Source organism: Malaclemys terrapin, chromosome 1 (assembly GCF_027887155.1).
Source record: "Malaclemys terrapin pileata isolate rMalTer1 chromosome 1, rMalTer1.hap1, whole genome shotgun sequence".
NCBI classification, from domain to species: Eukaryota; Metazoa; Chordata; order Testudines; family Emydidae; genus Malaclemys; species Malaclemys terrapin.
Genome location: NC_071505.1, coordinates 74,968,106 through 74,991,847, shown reverse-complemented (window position 1 = coordinate 74,991,847; position 23,742 = coordinate 74,968,106). Strand labels below are relative to the sequence as shown.

The window sequence follows — 23,742 nt, the reverse complement described above, 5'->3', positions numbered from 1 at the left end:
ATCACGAAAATTTGAGCTTTCCATTTAACAAAGTATGACAAGATTAGCACTCCCTGCTGATTTTTAGAGAGTATTAGATGAGGAAAGTATTAACAAAGGGGAATTCAACATTCCCCAGTCTCCACTGGGTGATGAAAAAACTATGCCTTTGCAAAAGATTATGTGACAATAGGTAAATTATAATTCTTTCTGATTTTCTTTGCTGTTCATTGAAGGAACACTAATTATAATAAATTCTTTTGGTATTAATGTGTATGCAATGTATAATTTCATAGGAATTGAGATGCAAATTATTATTAATTAAAATACTTCTGGTTCTACTAGTCCCAACTTTATAAGGACTCATGGGGTTAGTCTCAAGGTGAATCTACATGTGTCACTAGATTTTCCAAGTTGTGAGAGGCAAAAGGCAATGCAGTTTATTTGCTCTAATCTTAGTTCCAATAGTTCCTTAGTGTGTCTTTATTTAAAAAAAAAAAAAAAAGATATGTAATCTAGTTCTACCATTTGTTTCTAATGCCTAATGTTTAAATGTTGTTACCTATGTTTGTATATGCACTGGAGTTATTAACCCAAATGCTAGTTTTCTTGATAAATCTAACTTCAGGGAAACTAGTAGAGCTTTTATTTAGCTTTATGTCATGCCTTGTCAATACACTTAATCTCAGAAAAATAGACCATCATATTTTAAATCTACCCTTGTATGTTTACTTTTGCTAGACATTCATTCCTGTTCCTAGAATTTAATGTCACAACTCCAGATTTACAACCCTGAGAAATAATGAAAAGTGCTAACATTCAAGGCAAGAAAAAGATTTAGAACCAAGTTCAAATGAACTAGTCAACTTAACCTAAAGCAGCACTATCAGCTTACATTTTCAGCATAAAGTTTATCACAGTTCACAATGAATCAGATGTCTAAATCAGATCATTCTCCTCCAGTTTATAGTGCCTGAGTTACGCTGCAGATGGCTTCTTCGTGTTCAAAATCATATCTGCTGTGTCAGTAGAGCGGGAGCACTGTCATAGCACATTACTTTGTCTGTGATATATCTTACTGAGAACATCACAGCCTTTTGATTTACATTGACAGGATTTAAAATAAATAAGTGGAATATTCCCCAACGCATATAATCAATAGCATCTGTTGCAATTCTGGTATTTCCTTTGCCCTGTTTGTACCATTACTGTCTCTACTGAAGCTGTATTATTATAAATGTTTCCAGGAACATATCCTGGCATCAACTCACAGCAATGCTGCTACGGTACTAACAATGCAAATCTCAAAGGAATAAAGCAGTATTACTATTGTTCCAATACTCTAGTGATTGTGATAAATAGCATAACCAAAAGGAATATACATTTATTATTGCACTTTATTATCTTCTTGATCTGTGCAGTACAGTAAAATGGTGGCAAAACATTTGTTAACGATGTTAAGGCAATCTTGCTGCATTACAAAATATTTTTTTTATTACCACTTTTTTAATTCTCTGAAATATAAATAAAAATCAGAACCATGTGACTTTACTCATTAGGAAAAGTTGGGTAGAAAATCTGTATTTAAAATAGAGTATGACCTGGGACAATATGAACAATAGAACGTACGGTAGGTTGTTATTTCTAGAGAACAACGTAAATGTACAGTAATCTACATATACTGTACTTTCTCTTTTGGTATTAAAAGCACAGCTGGTTAGGAAACATTTAAATTAAGGAGTGGAGGCCAGTGTTTAGTTGGGAAAAACTATAGATTAACTATTGTTCTATAGCAAACAATGGAAGAATAATTATACATATTGTAATAAGCCATCAAATGTTTCCTAAGTGTGAGCGGCCAAATACTGGAGGATCAATGGCCTAGAGAGGCAAGAAGCCGAAGGATTGCCTGACAGTGGGAAAGAACTGGGGGACAGGCTCCAGCATGGCTTTAGTGTGAGAGTGTGGGGGGTTCTGAAGAAGGAAGAAAGACTGTGTTGCTCTGTGTGTGGGTGTGCATGCGCCTGGGGGACAGGACGTGTGATGGACGCTGGACTGGGGCTGGTGATGAGCACTTTGGACTGAGGCACATGTGTGTCCTGAGGACAGGTGAAAGCCAAGGAGCAGTGACTCCCACCAGGCTGGAGGCCCAGAGTGAGCAGCCACCTCACCAAGCTAGAGCATCTCAGCTTTTCATGCACCACTTTTGAGATTAGCAGCTACAGGTGGAAGTGGGGTGGAAGGTTTTGGGCACCTCCAGAGATGGGGAAAGGAACTGTGCTATTGTTGCACTGTTGTTGCTGAATTCCCTTAACTTTCCAAGCCCCATTTCAGCCCATTGGTCTGTACACGTTCCCTTGCTTAATATTATTTTCTATAAAATGGTCTCAGAACTCTTCTGTGTGCAATTGGGTTTTGGAGTCAGGGGCATCTGTACCCACATAAGCAAAAGGGGCTAATACCCGACCCAGAGAGGAATAGGTGCATCTACCAGCACCTCTGTCCAGCACGGAGTGGGGGCCAGGTGGTTAGCACAACATTTCAAGTTGCAGGATATGGTTTGGCTTAATTTAAACTAGTAAAGTGCCTCAGTCTTTCTAAAGCATGTAAGAACAAATCCTGTTGGGTTCATCCAGACTGAATGGAACCCTGAATCCAGCCTGCAAATAAAACCTATAATTTAGTGGTTTATGAAGATATTTTTCACACAGTCCCCACACCAGAAAAACTGTCTAAGTAAAAGCCCTGAATGTAATTGTATTCACATATGGTTACAAGTAACGTATTATTTATAAATTGTGTTATGGTAACACTCAATGGACCCAGTCGAACATAGGAATATAGGAAGGGAAGGGACCATTTTGGGTCATCAAGTCAAATCCCCTGCTATTGCAGGCAACCCTGTCACATAATCCTGTTCATAAACTTATTAGGCTCCTTCTTAAAAGTAGTTATGTTGTTTGCCTCCACTACTCTTTCAATTGATTGAAATACCATACAAAGAGTAGTTATCAGTGGTTTACTGTCAAACTGGGAGGACATATCTAGTGGGATTCTGCAGGGATCTGTCCTTGGTCTGGTACTGTTCAATATTTTCATTAATGAGTTGGATAATGAATAGATAGTATGCTTATAAAATTTGCAGATGACATCATGCTAGAAAGATTTGCAAGCACTTTGAAGAACAGTATTAGAATTCACAAGGACCTTCATAAATGGGACAATAGGTCTGAATTCAACAAGATGAAATAGAGTACTCCACTTGGGAAAGAAAAAGTCAAACGCACAAATACAAACTGAAGAATAACTGGCGAGGTAGTGGCACTGCAGAAAAGGTCTCGGGGTTATAGTTAAGGCTACAATTTAGTTACGGAGGTCACGGAAGTCACGGAATCCATGACTTCCAGTGACCTCCGTGACTTCAGCCTGCGGTGGTTGGGAGCTGCAGGGTTCCCCTCCATCACTGGGGGCGGGGAGCTGCGGGTACCCCTGGTGACTCTGGCAGTCCTGGAGCTCTAAGCCACTGCGGGGGGCGGGATACCCCTCAACTCCCGGCCACTGTGGGCAGTGGGGAACTCCTGAGCTCCTGGTCACTGCAGGTGGCAGGGAAACCCCCAAGCTCCTGCTGGCAGAGGACCCCCGAGCCTCGGGCCACGGAACCCCATAGCCCCCAGCTGCTGGTGGTGACGGGGGAATCTCAGAAACCCTGGCCACCAGTGGGAGTGGAGGAACCCCAAGCTCCCAGCCACTGTGAACGGTGGGTAGCCCTGCAGCTCCTGGCCATGGAAGGGGAACCCCACAGCTCCCAGCCATCACCGACGGGGGTACCCCTCAGTTCCCGGCCAACGTGGGAGGTGGGGGCACCACACAACTCCCAGCAGCGGGGGACCCCTGGAGCTGCAGATGGCAGGGTTCCCCGCAGCCCCCAGCTGCTGCAGGCGACTCCTAGCCACTGCACAGCTGCCCCGCTTCAGATGGTGTGGGGATCCACAGATACCCATTCTGTCAGGTATATTTTTAGTAAAAGTCAGGGGCAGGTCATGGCTAAGGAAGCCATGACCTGCCCCTGACTTTTACTAAAAATATACCTGACAAAATCTTAGCCTTAGTTATAGTTGATCACAAACTGAATATGATTCAACAATGTGATGCAGTTGAAAAAAAAAGGCTAATATCATTATAGGTATTAACAGGAGTCTTGTGTGTAAGATACAGGAGGTAATTATCCTGTTCTACACAGCACCAGTGAGGCCTCCGCTGGAGTACTGTGTCCTGACCTTTGGGAAAGGTTAAAAAAATGGGCATGCTTAGTCTTGAGAAAAGAAGAGTCAGGGGGGACCTGATAAAAGTCATCAAATAAGTCAAGGGCTGTTCTAAAGAGGCCCATGTTGTTGTTCTCCATGTCCATGGAAGGTAAGACAAGAAGTAATGGGCTTAATCTGCAATAAGGGAGATTTAGGCTAGATATTATCTACTCTATCTAACTATCAGGATAGTTAAGCTATTCAATAGGCTTCCAGAGAAGGTTGTGGAATCCCCATCATTGGTGGTTTTTAAGAACAGGTTAGACAAACACCCATCAGGGATGGTCCAAGTGTGCTTGGCCCTGCCTCAGTGCAAGGAGATGGACTTGATGACTGGTCGAGATTCCTTACAGTCCTACATTTTCTATGATTCCAGAGGAATAGCTCAGTGGTTTGAGCATTGGCCTGCTAAACCCAGGCTTGGGAGTTCAATCCTTGAGGGGGCCACTTAGGGATCTGGGGCAAAATCAGTACTTGGTCCTGCTAGTGAAGGCAGGGGGCTGGACTCAATGACCTTTCAAGGTCCCTTCCAGTTCTAGGAGATGGGATATCTCCATTAATTTATTATTTAACCACAACTACTTTTATGGTTAGAAACCTAATTTCCAGCTGAAATTCATTCATGACCAGTTTATACTCATTTGTTCTTATGCCAATATTGTCCTTTATCTTAAGTGCTCTTCTCCCCACAGCTCCCACAGTGTTTATCCCCAATGTATTTTATGCATGCAAGTAGTCCCATTGAAGTATATGGGTGCACAAGTGCTTTCCTAGATAAAAGGAGAGTTCTCCGCATTATGCGGGTCCAAGCCCTAAAGGAGGTAACAATTCATAGATTCATAGATTCTAGGACTGGAAGGGACCTCGAGAGGTCATCGAGTCCAGTCCCCTGCCCGCATGGCAGGACCAAATACTGTCTAGACCATCCCTGATAAACATTTATCTAACCTACTCTTAAATATCTCCAGAGATGGAGATTCCACAACCTCCCTAGGCAATTTATTCCAGTGTTTAACTACCCTGATAGTTAGGAACTTTTTCCTAATGTCCAACCTAGACCTCCCTTGCTGCAGTTTAAACCCATTGCTTCTTGTTCTATCCTTAGAGGCTAAGGTGAACAAGTTTTCTCCCTCCTCCTTATGACACCCTTTTAAATACCTGAAAACTGCTATCATGTCCCCCCTCAGTCTTCTCTTTTCCAAACTAAACAAACCCAATTCTTTCAGCCTTCTTTCGTAGGTCATGTTCTCAAGACCTTTAATCATTCTTGTTGCTCTTCTCTGGATCCTTTCCAATTTCTCCACATCTTTTTTAAAATGCGGTGCCCAGAACTGGACACAATACTCCAGCTGAGGCCTAACCAGAGCAGAATAGAGCGGAAGAATGACTTCTCGTGTCTTGCTCACAGCACACCTGTTAATACATCCCAAAATCATGTTTGCTTTTTTTGCAACAGCATCACACTGTTGACTAATATTTAGCTTGTGGTCCACTATAACCCCTAGATCCCTTTCTGCCGTACTCCTTCCTAGACAGTCTCTTCCCATTCTGTATGTGTGAAACTTATTTTTCTTCCTAAGTGGAGCACTTTGCATTTGTCTTTGTTAAACTTCATCCTGTTTAACTCAGACCATTTCTCCAATTTGTCCAGATCATTTTGAATTATGACCCTGTCCTCCAAAGCAGTTGCAATCCCTCCCAGTTTGGTATCATCCGCAAACTTAATAAGCGTACTTTCTATGCCAATATCTAAGTCGTTGATGAAGATATTGAACAGAGCCGGTCCCAAAACAGACCCCTGCGGTACCGCACTCGTTATGCCTTTCCAGCAGGATTGGGAACCATTAATAACAACTCTCTGAGTACGGTTATCCAGCCAGTTATGCACCCACCTTATAGTAGCCCCATCTAAATTGTATTTGCCTAGTTTATCAATAAGAATATCATGCGAGACCGTATCAAATGCCTTACTAAAGTCTAGGTATACCACATCCACCGCTTCACTCTTATCCACAAGGCTCGTTATCCTATCAAAGAAAGCTATCAGATTGGTTTGACATGATTTGTTCTTCACAAATCCATGCTGGCTGTTCCCTATCACCTTACCACCTTCCAAGTGTTTGGATGAGTAGCATGGGGTAGTAGTCAGAGGGCTGGATAATCCTCAACAATGCCTCCGTAACGTCTCGGAAACGGGCTCCCGGCAGGCAGCATACCTCCCGAGATGATATGTCAGGGCGACAGATGGGCGCCTCCGTCCCCCTCAGCAGAGAGTCTCCGACCACCACTACCCTACATTTCCTATTCGCAGTGGTGGCAGCAGACCTCCCAGCCTTAGGGGTACGAGGCTTCTCCTCCTTTACTGTAGGGGGTGATTCCTTCTTTCCTGTATCAAGAAGAGCATAACGGTTACCTATTACCACGGCAGGAGGGTTCGGAGCAGGGGTGGACCACTGCCTGCTGCCAGAAGTAACCAGCTGCCAGTGTCCACCCTGAGCCATCTCTTCCTCCACCAGTGGTGTATCAGCAGTCCTGTGTACTGGGACAGCTACCTCCGCTGTCTCCACATGGACACTGTCGAGGAATTGCTCGTGGATTCGGATGCTCCTCAACCTAGCCACCTCCTCCTGTAGCTCTCCCACCTGCTGCCTGAGAGATTCCACCAGCAGGCACCTCTCACATTGGATGGTCCCCCCAGCCTGGATATCAGTAAGTGGAAATTGCAAGTTACAGTCTCTGCAAAACCACACCAGGATCTGGGTAGAAGCATCCATGTTCAGGTGCTCTGTCTGGCTACAGGCACAGGTGGAGGAGACAGAAGCAGTGCTGGCACAGGTGTTGCGGGTCTTCCTAACCATCATAAGCCTCCCTCTGTCAAACTTCCGTCTGCAGCCCCCTGTCTGCTGAAAGGGTTGTTTAAGCAAGAAGTTTTGAATGTAGTTGGTTTATAGGTATTAAGGGGAATAAAGAGAAAACAGATAGAACCGGCAAGGGACCCTCGCCCCCTTCCTAACTCCCTTGCGAAACTCCCTGTTAGCAGCCCCTAGTCGCAAAAGCTCCCTGGTCGCTTGTGCGCTGCTTTATAAAGCCCTGGCCTGTATGAATGCCCTGCCCACTAATTAAGGCTCAGCCACTTACCAGAGGCTTCTAGCTTTCAAACCTTCCTTAAGCTTAAATTTGATGTGATAGCAAATGGGAAGCCACTGGAGGCTTTCAAAGGAGAGTGATACAATTGATTAGATGGGCCAGGAAGGTAATTTAGCAGTGGCATTTTGTATGCAGTGTGAGTAGGAAGGCAATGAGTGTATCTGGAAGCCAGAAAGGAGGGTGTTGCAGCAGTCAAGGTGGGACATAAATAGGACATTTTGCTTGTCATTTATCTCGGCTGTGTCCAACTCATTTATGATGCTTGTCATTAATCTCAGCTGCCTACAAAAGTGGATACAAACAGGAGCTGTGTGACAATTTGGCCCATAAAATTCAAAACAACAGGAAGGTGAGAAATAATAAGTGAACATTATGAAGTAAAAAGCTGGGGCTGCACTTAAAATATTCCTGTATCTCTAGCCACAATGTTTATTTAAAGAGACTAAAAGCTATTTGCATGATTAATGTACATAATTTATATTTCTTTTACATCAACATTATGCTATATTGAGAGAGCCAAACACTCCTTAGATAAAAATAGGCCCAGTGTTTATCTGAATTCAATTTTAATTTCAGCAATTATTTAGCAAGTGTCATTTTAAATGAGGATTTAAAGTTCTTTTTAAAAAAATTAAAGCATCCAATTTCACTGCAGTCAAAAGAAGCAAAGATTTCACAAATTTCCAAGTGACAGAATAAATATTTTTGGTGTAGAAAAAAGTGTTTTCATTTTGGGATTGATTTCTTATTCTGTGGCCTGATCCTTAACTCTGTACTCAGGTTACACTGCCACTAAAGTCAAAATTGTGTTCTGTTGATTTGAACTTGCCTTTGGGTTTATTTAAATCTAGAGAGTGGAAGAGAAGGGGGCTGTCATCATCTCAAAAAAATCATTACTCTGAAATCAGTTCACATCAGCAACTTTTAGGCATAGACCCTAGCAAAGTATTGCATAATAAAACTGATCGTAGGCCCTTTCTAGATGCATTTTGGCATATGTTTTGCCTGGGTCAAAATATATTTGCACTTGCCTAGGCTCTATCATGATAAGGCTTTGTTATTTACCCCAAATCAGTCACTGTTTTGTTGCAACAACTGGTACAGTGGTGGATAACCGGTGAATTGCAAAATTCTGAGGACCATTATCTCCAGCTCAGTGCTACTTCAGAGTGATGGCACATGGCAGATGTCAGAGACTACAACCAAGTCATGCACGTGTGACATTGTGCAGTCTATATGGTCTGTGAGCTGAGGGGTGAAAACATTAGGGTAAGATCCGGAAGGAATGTTTACTGCATGGCCTCTGGCTCTACATAATTAAGAAAGTTTCTGCTTCCATGCAATGGAACACGGCTTCAAGGGTTTTTATAAAAATATGGTAATGAGTGAATATAATGTAACTGGAATATGCTTCATGCAAGAGGTCTCTTGTAAGGTATCATTACAAAGCTTATAATCTACTGAGTGTGATCATCCTATTTGTATAAATGTACCACTCTTGTATCTGGGACTAGAAATATGAAATATAACTCTTGAGGGCCTATTGTAATTATGCAAGTGTGGGCCATTAATGGTGGTTTGGAATCTTAATGGCTCCCATCAACCAGGACAATTGACTGGGGCTCTGTTTGCAAGCAAGCCTTCCTGTGAGTCAGGCTGGGAGGAATGAAGGCTTGGGGTCTTATAGTGACATGTGATCATGTCACATGAATTGGAATCCATCTTTAACCTGGTGATTTTCCAGTGAGGGGGAGTGAAAACCCAGAGAGAGACAAAGGATTCCCGCCTTATGCAAAAGATATATAAAGGGGTGGAACAGAACAAAGAAGGAGAGCCATCATGAAGAATCCCCTAGCTACCACCTGAGCTGGAGCATTCCTTCTGGATCTTACCCTAATGCTACCCCTAGAACACCCTTTAAGCCAAGTTCCATTGCATGGAAGCAGAAACAGCAGTATTTTTATGCATATTTCTTCAAATCCTGACTGGTGGCTCTGTACTTACGATGACTGTAAAGCATGGCACATGGTGTATAATGGCTATTGACTGCCACATAATATGTCTAGTCTTCTGCAAGTTTTATGCTATACAGTTCTCTAGTGGAGGTTTACTTTTTTTCAATGTACATATTGGAGCACTAACTGAGGAAATGATTATAGCATTTTTTTAGAATATATAATACAAGTGCAATGCATTGATTAAATGATAAATAAATCCATGTAAAGATTTACAATTCTTAAACCATACTTTCTTAATTATGTTATATCTAGACTATGCACAATGTGCAGACCTGCCAAGCTATACTCTAGCACTCTTATTCTCAGGACCTGGCTCTTAGCCCACTATAAGTAGAGCTGAGTGGGAATTTGTTGAAAAGTTTCATGTTTTCAGTTCAAAAACAACTTTTCAGTTAGAAATTTAATTATTCTAAAAAGAGGTCCAAAAAGAAACAAGTCAAAATCAAAATGAAACGAAACATTTCAACTGACCTGAACTTTTGGGGGGGGGGGGGGGCGCAGGAGGGGGTTGTTGGTTCACAAAATGTTTTTGAGGTTTTGATTTTTTGTCCCTATTTAGGATGTGAATTTTTTTTTTTTTTTTTTTTGAAATCTTGAAAATGCTCATGAGATAGGAAAACTGCTTCCTTCCCAAGCCTAATAATAAACTGGTGTGGGGCATCAGGTCACATAGTCAATTAGGCTCTAGTAGTCTCACTTGCAAAAACATAGGCTGCTCCCTTTGGTTTCCCAGCTGTGATTGTTTCCAGTTTTCTTTTACTCCTACAGGTACTTTAAAGCATTCAAAACTACACCGATGCTACAGCATCCATAGCCTTCCTCAGATGTGGCCCCAAGATACTTTATTTTTTCCTGAAAGTATCCTTTGTGTGTAGGAAAAGCACACTACAAAATACAGGATTACAGACTACAGAAATATTAGGCTCAGCCCTCAAAAAAAAACCCCGAAGGTTTAATTTAGACCACTTTAGCTCTGTTAGACCTGTAAACTTTAAAATATGCCTGCTGTTGTTTTGGTATTTCAACCGCTAGTTAGAAGAGGAGTCTTTGAAACAGCATTGAGTCAGGCATGGGCACATTTTAATGTGACATGTCTGATTATGAAACTGGATCTTATGTTCCAAATGCAATTATTATTTTGAGCACTGGCTCCACAGGTGTCTTTGCAGATCCAATTTTTCTTGGATATTTACAAGTCCAAAAACAACTCTCCAGAAAAATTGTGTCTCCGGAGGAGGCATTAGAGTAGAAATGAGCCTATTTTAAATTAACAGCAAGTAACTTTAATTGAGCTTACTTTAGGCTGGTGAGCCTGGAGAGAGATTTAAAAATAAAAAAAGAAAGCTGGCTCACCAGGCAGGTTCTCCTAATCTCACACAGCATTAATCATGTCCCTTATAATGAGAAAATCCTATTAGTTATTGCATTTTAAATGATATAAAAGAGCCTATTTTAGCACCTATTTTCTGAGTTTTTAATGCAAACAACTGGATTGAATACAATGAGACATATAACACATTCATTGTATATACATTAATGTAATGAATTGAGGCTCAATAGTTGGGTGACCGTGTGTACAATGAACACTGGCAACCAAGTCCTCATAGCTGAAGTGGTGTTTGTTTTTTTCTTCTCATTACAGCTCTGTTAATCAAACATTCCTCCCACTATAGCAATAGTTTATAAAGTGGAAATTTCATGCTCTGTGAAAACAGGATAGTCAAGGTCACTCGTGACTTAAGTGTCTAACCCTTCTCCTTTGAAGTCGGGTGCTGAACAGTATCTCAGTAAAATTATATCTGCTCACCTAAGTTAGGGTCCTATCCTACAAGGTTCTCAACATCTCACTAGGGCTGTGACTGAGCAAAGTATATAAGCACATGCTTAATTTTAATCATGTGCTTAAGTTCCAGGGAAGTTAACTGATCCTAAATTCACCATATCATTTTGCAGTACCAATAGACTGCCTACCAGACTAAATGCTGCCACCCAATACACAGCCAGCAGAGTATGTTGGAAGCCCTTTGTACCACCCCTGTACATCAACCTGCAGGAACTTGTCATGTTCCGGTTCCTAGCAGCGTGAAGCACAAGCCATCTAGCCCACCCAGCAGCCCTGTAGTGGTGGTGGTGATTGTGGGTGAGGCAATTTCCTCCCACACACACACACACTACCACTGGATTGCTGCCCTGGCTACACCGCTGGTGCAAATGTAGCAAGGGCAGCACCAGTCTGCACTCCCCACAGAGTCTCTGAAAGGTTTATGTGTTTCCATTCTTAATCCCTCTCACCACCACCATTTAGGCCACAGGTGGCCAAATTGAGCCTGAGAAGGAGCTAGAAATTACCAATGTACATTGCCAAAAAGCCATCGTAATACATCAGCAGCTCCCTTGCCCCGCTCCCAGCGCCTCCCACCCACCGGCAGCCCCGCCGATCAGCGCCTCCCCCTCCCTCCCCACATCTCCCAATCAACTGTTTCGTGGCATGCAGGAGGCTCGGGGGGGAGGAGCGAGGGCACGACAGGCTCAGGGAAGGGCGCGGGAAGGGGTGGAATGGGGATAGGGCCTGTGGCAGAGCCAGGGGTTGAGCAGTGAGCACCCCCCAGCGCATTGGAAAGTTGGCGCCTGTAGCTTCAGCCCTGGAGTCGGTGCCTATACAAGGAGCTGCATATTAACTTCTGAAGAGCCGCATGTGGCTCCGGAGCCACCGGTTGGCCACCCCTGATTTAGGCACTATGCCCTCTTCTCCTCTCCAGCGTCACCGAGGCAAGTAAAAGCCACAACTGAGCCCTTCATATTTAAAGCTTTTCTTGAAAGAAAGGAAGAATTGTGTAGCTTTGATGCTTTGCTTGGTGCCCACTCATTCTTTGTCAAGGGTGTTTTCTCTTTTTTGTACATGCAAAAACTAAGTCCCTGAGCAGACAGCCTGTAAGCTGCGGCTCCTGTTTAAATGGTGAGAAATGCTTTGTGGTTGTCTCCTTGAGCATAATCACTAGAGTGAAACGGAAAAATCTCATTCAATAAATATGCTTCAGGAGCTTTGATATTTTTATATGATTTACCTGTCCTGCATGCAGAACTTAAAAAAAAAAAAAAAAGCTTTCATCTGCCTTTTTATTTATTATTTTTGGTTATTATAGGCTTTTGGTTGGAAGTGATTTTTGAATGGGGAACTTTTAGTGCCCCTTTAAGTTAAAATTCCCAAATATGAATTTAATTTTGATTTAATCAGACAATTATTGGGTAATATATTCAATAAATACCAATTGTTTATTAAAAACAAACTCAATGGGTATTAACTATGTAATAGAAACATATATATTACATTGCTGTAAAACCTCAGTAAAAAGGATTTTACTAACCAACTGGTACTCCAATTGCATATCCTAACTACTCTATTAAATCCAGTTTTTTAGACTGAATGAGACAGACATGAGCTGCTCTGTGATAATTCCTGAATACTGTAGGTTGATCTGCTTATTGGGGTGCTTAACATGTGTGACCGAATGCACCCCTGTATTCACACCCTACACTGTTGTAATAATTGTTGTACAAAATATGCCTTGTGAGGCATGATTTGAAAACTAATAACATGCTGGTCAATAATATCATGGTAAAATGTGTGTAGCAACGTTATATGCAAAGTTATCAATATAAAATGAAATTATGACTGAAATGTGTTTACCAGGCAAGTCTGGGGAGCGGGGAAATCTCAAAGACAAAGGAAAAGCTAATGCCTCTAGCCAAGCATCATCAAAGCCGATGGGCAATCGCCTGTCAAATGGCCATTGTTTGGCAATGGAGGGAGGGAGGTACAGATCCATCTGCATTTTAGCAAATAAAGGCATGGAACCTCTTTCACAACAAGACTCCATGTCTCCATCCTCACAGTGGAAAGGAATTGTATCTAGAGATAACCCTCAGGAAGATGCATTTCAAAGGGTGACTGGACTATAAAAGTGAGGAGCAAAACACCCCAGGTATTCTCTTTCCTTCTCTTACTCACTCACTCTCTTTCACCTAAGATGACAAAAGAACCAATCTTTTGACTTGGGGAGCGGGGAGAGAGGCACAGAATCCTGTCGAGATTTTTGTCATCAATGTTGCTGGGAGCATGTGGCAAGGATTTTACCTTGAACTAAGTATAGTTTGTTAAGTTTTAACTACTAGAAAGTATTTTAGCTTTATTTCTTTATTTCTGACATTAATACTTTATACTTTTTCTCACTTAATATCTCTTTTGTAGTTAAATAAACTTGTTTTATTTTTTAATCAAAACTAATCCAGTGTTGTGTTTAAACTGAACCATTTGGTAACTCCAGCTAAAGAAGTAAAGTGTTGCATATTGACCCCTGATAGGGGCAACGGATCTCTAATATCTGAACTGCCCATGGAGAGCTGGGCAATATAGAACACATGTTTTGGGGAAAAATTGGGACTGGGGTGTGTTGGGGTCACCCTGCTGGTAGTCAACAAGGCTGCTGGAAGCCAGAGTGTGGCAGGTGTGTTGCTGACAGGTTTCTGGGGTCAGAGGTGCTGGACCAGGACTGCAGCTATACACAGACATTCAGTGTGTGACTTTCATGCTATTTGACTGTTTGTGAGCAGCCCGGGTTGGGAGCTACAGCAACAAAGGTTTGTGAGGCACTCAAGGTTGCAGGGCAGGTGGTAAGACAACCCCTCACTGGTCTGGATTGTACCCTGGAATGTGACAGTGTGATTATAATGGGTCAACTCAACAAGGCTGTTCAGAAAACAACCAGGAAGGGGAAACAATACCTCAAAAGAAGCTACTCCAGAATAAATGCTTCAGGATTATTAACAGACAATGACTCATTTATTAGTCATGAGGATTTACATAGACACCCACTGAGGGGGAAGTGTCCTAGACTCCAGCCCGAGCCCAAATATCTACACTGCAATTTTAAAGCCCTACAACCCGAGCCAGCTGACACGGGCCAGCTGTAGGCATTTTATTGCAATGTAGACATACCCAATGACTCCAACAATCAGACAATCTATCTGGCCTCACCAGGGTCTTCAACCCCAACTTTGGGCCCTTTAAATTCAGCCCTTCACTCAGGCTTCCAAATGAGCCCCGTCACCTCAGGTTTTTTGCCACTTCACTTGTGCCCAGTAAGGGAACCTGCACCCACCCACTTCTCCAGGTTACAAGGGTCCTTATAGATGGCAGTCACATATTTCTCAGTTCAATTCATTGCTGCTACTTCCCTGGGCCTCTCCGCACCTGGCCTCTTTATCTTCACTTTTAGCTTAGGGATAAAGTTCTCAAGTCCCTCTCCCACTAGACACTCATCTATGCAAGTGCAACCCTGGCTAGTCCTCAGGGTCTTTTGGCCAGAGAGGAGCAGCCTTCCCTGCTCCTCTGGTCCCCATCAGACAACATTCTGCTAGGGCCCTGCAGCTCCTTTTATCTGAGCTTGCTGGGCTCCAACTGGCTGTTGCTAACCCTTCTAGCCCTTGGAGGACCAGGTCTCTGTAGTTTCCAAGACCGCTCTAGTCAGGCCTGTAGGAGTCATCTTCACTGATCCTTTCTTCCCACATCAGTGCCTTCTGGCACAGTACCTGCAGGACCTCCAGCAGGGAGCTATGGAGTCCTTTTGCACCCCATCACATATCCCCAGCAAGCCAGTCTAACAGCCTTAGGATTTCTAAAACTATGGAAAGAAAATTTGTATTTCATGCTAAAATGCCTTTTGTGAGTGTATGATGGACACAGAAATACCCTCCCTCCCTCCCAATCAGATTTTTCTACTATCCTTTTTATCTATCGTTTCCAAGTCCCAAAGGGACCACTGTGATCATCTGGATAGTCTGTCCTTCTGTATAACACAAGCCATAGAACTTCCCCAAAATAATTCCTAGAGCATCTCTTTTAGAAAAGCATCCAATCTAGATTTTAAATTTTCAGTGATGGAGAATCCACTGTACCTTTGGTAAGTTGTTCCAATGGTTAATTACTCTCATTGTTAAAAATTTCTTTCCAGTCTGAATTTGATCAGCTTCTACTTCCAGCCACTGGATTGCATTATACCTTTCTCTTCTAGATTGAAGGGTTCATTTATTCCCCATGTAGGTACTTATAGACAAATCAAGACACCCCTTAACTTTCTTTTTGTTGGTCAAAATCCTGTAGTATTTTAAGTGTGCTTGGCTGCAGTGTAGGAAACAGATTCAACCAAAGTTGATCCTGCATCTGAGCTGTCCCAGACTGCTTTACACTTGGTTTCTCTGTACTCAAAATAATTCCACTATAGATCACCACGAACATGTATTTTGGCCCTCTTTTAGGCACACTAACTATAGGCAGGCACAAAGAAATCTCTGTTGATAATAAAGTATCATTATTGTATAGAAGGAGTAAGGAAAAAGTGTCCTGGAAAGTTTTGAACTAACATCCCAAATCCCTCTGTGTTTCTCTACAGCTCAGTGTGCACCAGACCATCTCACCACAATTCTGAAATGAGAAATTCTGAGAGCCACTATACCTGGAATGTTCACAGTTGGCCAGCCCTACGTTATTTAGCACAAGTTTCCCCACCGAGGTGATTCATTGATCAAATTCTTAGTACTCACTGACCTTCAGAGTAGACGAACCATTCCCGTTGTGTGGTTTGATGAGCTACTGTCAACACAATATCCTGCAATATGAAACATGCCTTGGAGAAAGAGAAGGTAGGTCATGACATTTTGAAGGGCTTTCTAGCATTACCTGTATTCCTTTATTTATCAGTCTAGATAAACATGAAAAACAGCCTAGTCCAATATGTTTATAGTGTGAATAATGATAATAATCCATGTAATTTATTATAATTCAATCTAAAACTTTTGTAATGGATTATGAAGTTAGGTAGGATTGGACTTTATTTTGCTTTTCTGCTCAGTTTACAGCAATCCTCCAACAATGCAAATAATGGGTTCTTGGCAGATATCTAACTGATATTGCAGGATTTCAAACAGAGTTTTATGACTCACCAAAACTATGAAATCATTTCCCCTGAAAGACCCGTTCTAAAGTATTTTGTCAGAATATACTGATTGATATGTCATCTACTGAGGTTCATTCTGTTCAATTTGCTCTTAGTTTTATCAAAAACAGGGCAATGTATCTTACTCTCAACAGTTCCCCAAAATTTTGTTGCTCAAAGGCAATAAATATCCATTAACACCTTTCTGAGCAGAGGATAGAATAAATATCATTTTCAGGAACATAAAATGATGGTAATATCACCCCTATGCATTTATAACAAATGGATGCTGAAGCCTCTTAGCCCTGTTAGAGCAATTATAATGTGTGACTGAGTCTTCAGTAGCTGCAATCTGATTTAGAGAGCTGATGATGTTAGTGTTGACCATGGGTTCAGTCAATAGCTCCCTTTTTACTTAGACTGTTTTTCTTTGTATGAGCAGATTAGACTTTTAAAATCAGATACATCACAGCAATTGAAATCTGATTAAATGTGTAAACTAAATGTTAGGGTCACTAATGGCTTTCTAATGATCTTTTTTGGTTCGGGTTGTTTATTTGCTTGATTGCTTAGATATTTTGGGGGGGGGAGTGAAAGGTGTTTCGAATCTCTCACACTCAGGTAGTTCGAAAAGAAAGGAAATAAGTGTTGAGAAAATGAGCAGCGGTAGCTATGTCAGTGGGAAAAGCTCGCACAGATTTCAATGGGGAAAATCTGAGCAAAGGATGCACCATCAAAGAGATCCTTGTGTTGCTTTTATTACAGGAGAGAGAAAAAGTTTTAAAATGTCCAGCTTATATTTTAACACATATAAAACTACTCATTTTAGTGATAACACCTTATGATTCACACATGGGTGTAAATGGTAGAAGATCTATTTCAAAACAGGAAGCAAACTTAACAATTTTAATTTGAAATATTACTTAAACTTCCCTCTTCTTTCATTTCATGATTGACTTGCTCCAATACTGTGTGTGAAAGACACCATATAAAACAGGTTGCATTGTGTTTTAAGAAGTACGGATGGAGTCAGGAGTTAACGAGCTGTATGGAAGTGGAAGATCTTCCATACAACTCCATACAGCCTGTTATACATCCACAGGCTCCCTGAAAAAATGTAATTTTTCATTTTTTCAGGGAGCCTGTGGATGTACAACATTTAGGACATGGAAAGTGTAGAATATTTTTCCTCAAGAATCTTAATAGAATCATAGAATTTTGATTGTTTTAAAATAGATGTAACATGAGTTACTTATGTGAATGTAGATAATGCTACTTGGTAAGACTTAAAAAGGTTTTTAAAACTGACTGATACCTATGTTAATACTTTATTTCTCCACTTTTCTGGATTGCTTAGAACAGTTGTTCTCAACCAGGGGTACATGTATCCGGGGGTACGCAGAGGTCTTCCAAGGGGACATCAACTCATCTAGACATTTGCCTTGCTTTACAACAGGCTACAGAAAAAGGATTAGCGAAGACAGTACAAGCTAAAATTACAAACAGACAATGACTTGTTTATACTGCTCTATATAATATACACTGAAATGTAAGTACAATATTTATATTCCAGTTGATTTCTTGTATAATTATATGGTCAAAATGAGAACGTAAGCAATTTTTTCAGTAATAGTGGGCTGCGACACTTTCGTATTTTTATGTCTGATTTTGTAAGCAAGCAGTTCTTAAGTGAGGTAAAACTTGGGGATACTCAAGAAAAATGAGATTCCTGAAATGGGTACAGTAGTCTGGAAAGGTTGAGAGTCACTGTCTTAGGCTGTCCAAAAAAATTGCTTTCTGGAAACCACACCTGCTAATTAACCATAGAAATCCAGGTGGTATATTTGCTGCTGAAATACATGGCTTAGTGCAGTGTGATTTTCAGGGGGGTTAAGGATTTGGAAAATATTAATAATATTTTAAACAATGTGTATTTTAGCCACAGTTCAATCAACTGTATCACTCAAGTGTGTGTAGAATGTTGCAAATTGAAAGGGGTGGTTGGGTGGCCAAAGGAAACATCCTTGGTCATGAGATGAAGAAAAGCAGGAAACAGAAACATGTGATTGGTTTGTACTTGATTCGGAAAACACTGGAGATTACACTTCCCCTCTCTCCAACATACCTCCAACCAATTTTAACCACCATGTTGGAGAAGACTATCCTAAGCAACAAGTGTCATTCTAGCAAAGGCACCATTTTTCATTTACTATGGAAATGTCCCAAATACCTCCTTTTGAAGACAAGAAATAATGGAGTAAATTGGACCCATTAGGCTCCTAGAGCTCTGATTGTACTGGGGACAAGAAATTTGTTACACCCATTTTAAATACTGCAGCACAGATTCCTCATCCCATTCTGTTTCCCCACAGGGCCAGGCAACTTTGCTGGCCAGCACACGGAGGTGGGGCAGAGCCATGGCTAAGCCTACATCTTCCCACACACACACTCCCTACACACACACCCTTATCTGTTCCCAAGGGAGAGCAACTCAGTAGCAGCCTCTGCACTATCACAAGAGCAGGGGTTGCAGTTCTGTCCAGCTGTTACATAAGGAGTGCAAGGTTGTGGGGATGGGGTGAAGGTTTCCTCAGCATTCAGGAAAAGCAGCAGTTTCTCAAAGCTCTATTATCCATGAAAAAAAAATCTTATACTTTCCACTTAGAAATCTGCAGCAACCTCAGACATAACACATTGGTCCAATGTACCTTTAGAGATCATCACATTTCAGAAAAAATAGCATTAATACAATTGAAGACATTCAACACATTTAGAGATATAATTCGCCAAGGAGTATAGGACTATATCAGGATGACATTAATGATTCTGATGTCTTTGGTATGATATGAGATTCATTTTCCCTAGCTCAGATTTATCTCCTCTTCTGGAACACCCATAATTGAATGACTATAGGTTTGCTTGTGAATTAATCTTCCCTTGTTGTCTTTCAGAGCCTATCATTCCTTGCAAGTCTGCCTGTTTGTCTTTTTCATTGTGTACTCTCTACTCACGTCTATTTCTGGTAAACCAAAATATAGGCATTCCTATAATAATTCCTGAACCTGAGGTAACACCACCACCACCACCACCTCGCTCTCATATAGTACTTTCGTCAGTAGATCTCAAAGCACTTTAGAAACAAGATCATTATCATTATCCCCATTTTACAGATGGGAGAACTGAGGCACCACGTGGTGAAGTGACTGGTCAAAGATCACTCAATAAACCAGTGGCCAAGCTGGGAATAGCTGGAAGAATATTCAAGGGGAATCAGTTTGGTAGGAATGGTACTATTCTTATGCATAAATTAAATAAATAGGTTCTTACTAGATATTCTTGTTTGCACAGCTCATAAAAATGTAATAAAAATTAAATGTATAAAACAAAGCTTGACATAAAAAAAGAAATGGTTCACTACTAAGTGGTTAACTATTTGTCCCTAGACACTGCTGTCCATTAAAGATCCATCTAGGTACGTTGTTCTCAACCAGGGGTACATGTACCCCTGGGGGTACACAGTGATCTTCCAGGGGGTACATCAACCCATCTAGATATTTACATAGATTTAAAACAGGCTACATAAAAAGCACGAAGGAAGTCAGAACAAACTAAAATTTCATACAGACAATGACTTGTTTATACTGCTCTATATACTATACACTGAAATATACATTATTTATATTCCAATTGATTAATTTTATAATTATATGGTAAAAATGAGAAAGTAAGCAATTTTTCACTAATAGTGTGCTGTGACACTGTTATATTTTTATGTCTGGTTTTGAAAGCAAGTATTTTTAAGTGAGGTGAAACTTGGGGTACTCAAGACAATCAGACTCTGGACAGGGGTACAGTAGTCTGGAAAGGTTGAGAGCCACTGATTCTCAACCTTTATCTTTCTGAGCCCCCTCTCCTCCCCGCGGCTATAAAAACTCCATGGCCCAGCTGTGCCACAACAACTGTTTTTCTGCATATAAAAGCCAGGGCCTGCATTACAGGGTAGCAAGCAGGGCAATTGCCCAGGACTCCACACCACAGGGGGTACCGTGAAGCTAAGTTCCTCAGGCTTCAGCATGAGCCCCAGCTGGTGGGACTCGGGGTCGCAGGCTGCAGTCCCACGTGGCGGGCCTTCAGCTTTCTGCCCTGGGCCACAATGAATCTAACACCAGCTGTGCTTGGTAGACCACCTGAAACCTGTTCACAGTCCCCCAGGGGGCCCTAGACCTCTGTTTGAGAACCACTGATCTAGAGTAGCCAGCTTCCAATATGGGCCAGGCATAGCAGATATCTTTCTGTTCAAAGGTACTCACACATTCCATATGAGCATAAAACATTATAGTAAAGCCCCATCCTCTGAAGCCAAGGGGAGAGCTATACTGTACATGTTTTATTGCTCTTATAAATCCACACTACATTTTTTCCAGCCACTATCTCTACTGTTGTTTCCAAAGATTCTTTTCCAGCATAACTTTTCTTTTGCAATATTTCTCAGATTTGGCGTCCAAACTGCCTGCTCTTGAGAGATGTCTGTGGCCTGCTCCTGGAAGTTAAGAGAATGGAGGATGATATAGTCTATGTATTTTGCTACAGAAATGTCCTTCCAGTGATCAATAGCCATAGCTAATGGAAAGATTATTTCAGTTGTCCCTTTGACACATGGAGTAAGTCACATTGCCTAAAGATTTTTTTCTGTGTCAAACATGTTTTTTTTCTGATATCTGTAGTCAGTTTAATAACTATATTATGTCCTATGCTTCTGCTGCAGTCAGAGGTGCCAGCTATGCTTTCACATTAGGTTTGTCCTTACTCCATCAAAAGATTTTTATATTAAAACACCGTAGAGTCTGGCTTTAAACCATTGTCAATAGTACACACTTTCTGAGTTACCATCTGAAATAGGCAAAGGTGGTTTCAGACACTTGTTCTTTGCAACAAAGCCATTAACATTTGTGGGGGAGAGGAGTTTATTATTGTCAGTAAAATTAATTAATCTAACTGTTCATGGAAATTAGAAGCAAGGTAGATAGTACTAGTTAGAGCCACTTGCTCCACGCTCTTTAATTTAGTATCTCATGAATGCTAGTGTCTAGACATGCCCAAATTCATCTAGTTAGCAAACAGATCAGTAGTCAAATCAATGTGATTTCTAAAGCATAATTTTATGTTTGAAGCTTATTCGGTATTTAAAATTGTTAAGTTTTGAACACTCTCTCTGTTTCTTTTTCTCTTTTAAATGCATTTTTATTACTTTATTGCAGCAGCACTGATGATGCTCTTTTAAAAAATAATGTGTCAATTAAATTTGTGACTGAACTCCTTGGAGGGTGAATTGTATGTCTCCTGCTCTGTTTTACCCGCATTCTGCATATATTTCATGTTATAGCAGTTTCAGATGATGACCCAGCACATGTTCATTTTAAGAACCCTTTCACAGCTGATTTGACAACATGCACAGAAGGTACTGATGTGAGATTTCTAAAAATAGCTACATCACTCAACCCAAGGTTTAAGAATCTGAAGTGCCATCCAAAATCTGAGAAGGACGAGGTGTGGAGCATGCTTTTAGAAATCTTAAAAGAGCAACACTCTGATGCAGAAACTACAGAACTCAAACCACCAAAAAAGAAAATCAACCTTCTGCTGGTAGCATCTGACTCTCATGATGAAAATGAACATGCGTCAGTTCACACTGTTTGAATAGTTATCAACAGGGGCAGTTCTATGTTTTTTTGCTACTCCAAGCACGGCAGGCAGGCGGCTTTCGGTGGCGTGCCTGCGGGCGGTCCACTGGTCACGTGGATTCGGTGGCATGCCTGTGGGAGGTCTGCCAGTGCCACGCCATCTGCATCCCCGCTGCCAAATTGCCACTGAAGCCGCGGGACTGGCGGACCTCCTGCAGGCATGTCACCAAAAGCTGCCTGCCTGCTGCCCTCACAGCAACCGGCAGGCCGCCTCCCGCGGCTTGCCGCCCTAGGCACGTGCTCGCTGCGGTGGTGCCTGGAGCTGCCCCTGGTTATCAAGCAGTACCTATCATCAGCATGGACGCATATCCTTTGGAATGGTGGTTGAAGCATGAAGGGACATATGAATCTTTAGCGCATCTGGCACGTAAATATCTTGCAACGCCAGCTACAACAGTGCTATGCAAATGCCTGTTCTCACTTTCAGGTGACATTGTAAACAAGAAGCAGGCAGCATTATCTCCTGCAAATTGTAACCAACCTAGTTTGTCTGAATGATTGGCTGACCAAGTAGTAGGACTGAGTGGACTTGTAGGCTCTAAATTTTTACATTGTTTTATTTTTGAATGCCATTTTTTTTACATAATTCTACATTTGGAAGTTCAACTTTCATGATAAAGAGATTGCACTACAGTACTTGTATGAGGTGAATTGAAAAATACAATATTTTTTGTTTTTTTACAGTGCAAATATTTGTAATAGAAAATAAATATAAAGTGAGCACTGTACATGTTGTACTCTGTGTTGTAATTGAAACTAATATATTTGAAAATGTAGTAAACATCCAAAAATATTTAAAATAAATGGTATTCTATTGCTGTTTAACAGCATGACTAATCACAATTAATTTTTTAATCGCTTGACAGCCCTAGTAAAAAACAATTTCTTCTCCAATGAAGTTACAGTCTAAGGAGACAAGACAGACAAAGGAAGGGAAAGTAGAGTGTTAATATTCCTATTTTGTAAATGGGGAAGTGATGCACAGAGATTATCAGTCAGAAAGTCTATGGCAGAGCTGGGAACTAGACTCAAGAGCTCCTGAAATCCAGTCCACTGCTTTAACAATAAAACTATCTTTCATCCAGATTTTGAAGATTTAGTAAGGAAAGTAGAAATGAGCCATGGAGGCAGTTTTCAAATATGGATCCAGATGAAAGGTTGCAACTAAAGTTCAAAATTTGGGTTTGATGTCAAATCACAGATAAGATTTTAGTTTGGTTCAATAGAACCAAATATCTCAAACTGTTCTGGGCCAAGAGAGCCCAGAATGAATGAAAGTTACATGGTAGAATTGTTGTATCTCGTGGTTCTTGTGAGAGGTTTCCATCACTGGGGGCAGAGAGAAGCTGTTTTCCTGACATTTTGGCGCCAGTTGACCTGGAACTAGAAAACTGGTCCCTTGAAATTTTGGAGATCACCTAAAACCAAAACCAAAGATCCTCCGCTGAAATCCATCTTTTTATAAAAGCCGCACAGGGGATAGAATGAGAAGTTCTGTTTATTTGTTGTTTTCCCCCTGTCGTGGAAAATAGTGGGAAGAAAAAAGCAAAACTGATGAAAA

At 41.3% G+C, this 23,742-nt stretch overlaps 1 long non-coding RNA gene across 1 annotated transcript; it reads left to right on the top strand.

The window, feature by feature from the left end:
- Positions 1 to 16,058: 16,058 nt before the first annotated feature.
- LOC128830383 (uncharacterized) lies at positions 16,059 to 23,006 on the top strand. The gene is made up of 4 exons (XR_008443571.1): positions 16,059 to 16,147; positions 17,798 to 17,989; positions 20,933 to 21,101; positions 21,824 to 23,006. It is a non-coding gene; the product is annotated as an uncharacterized LOC128830383 (long non-coding RNA).
- Positions 23,007 to 23,742: the final 736 nt, after the last annotated feature.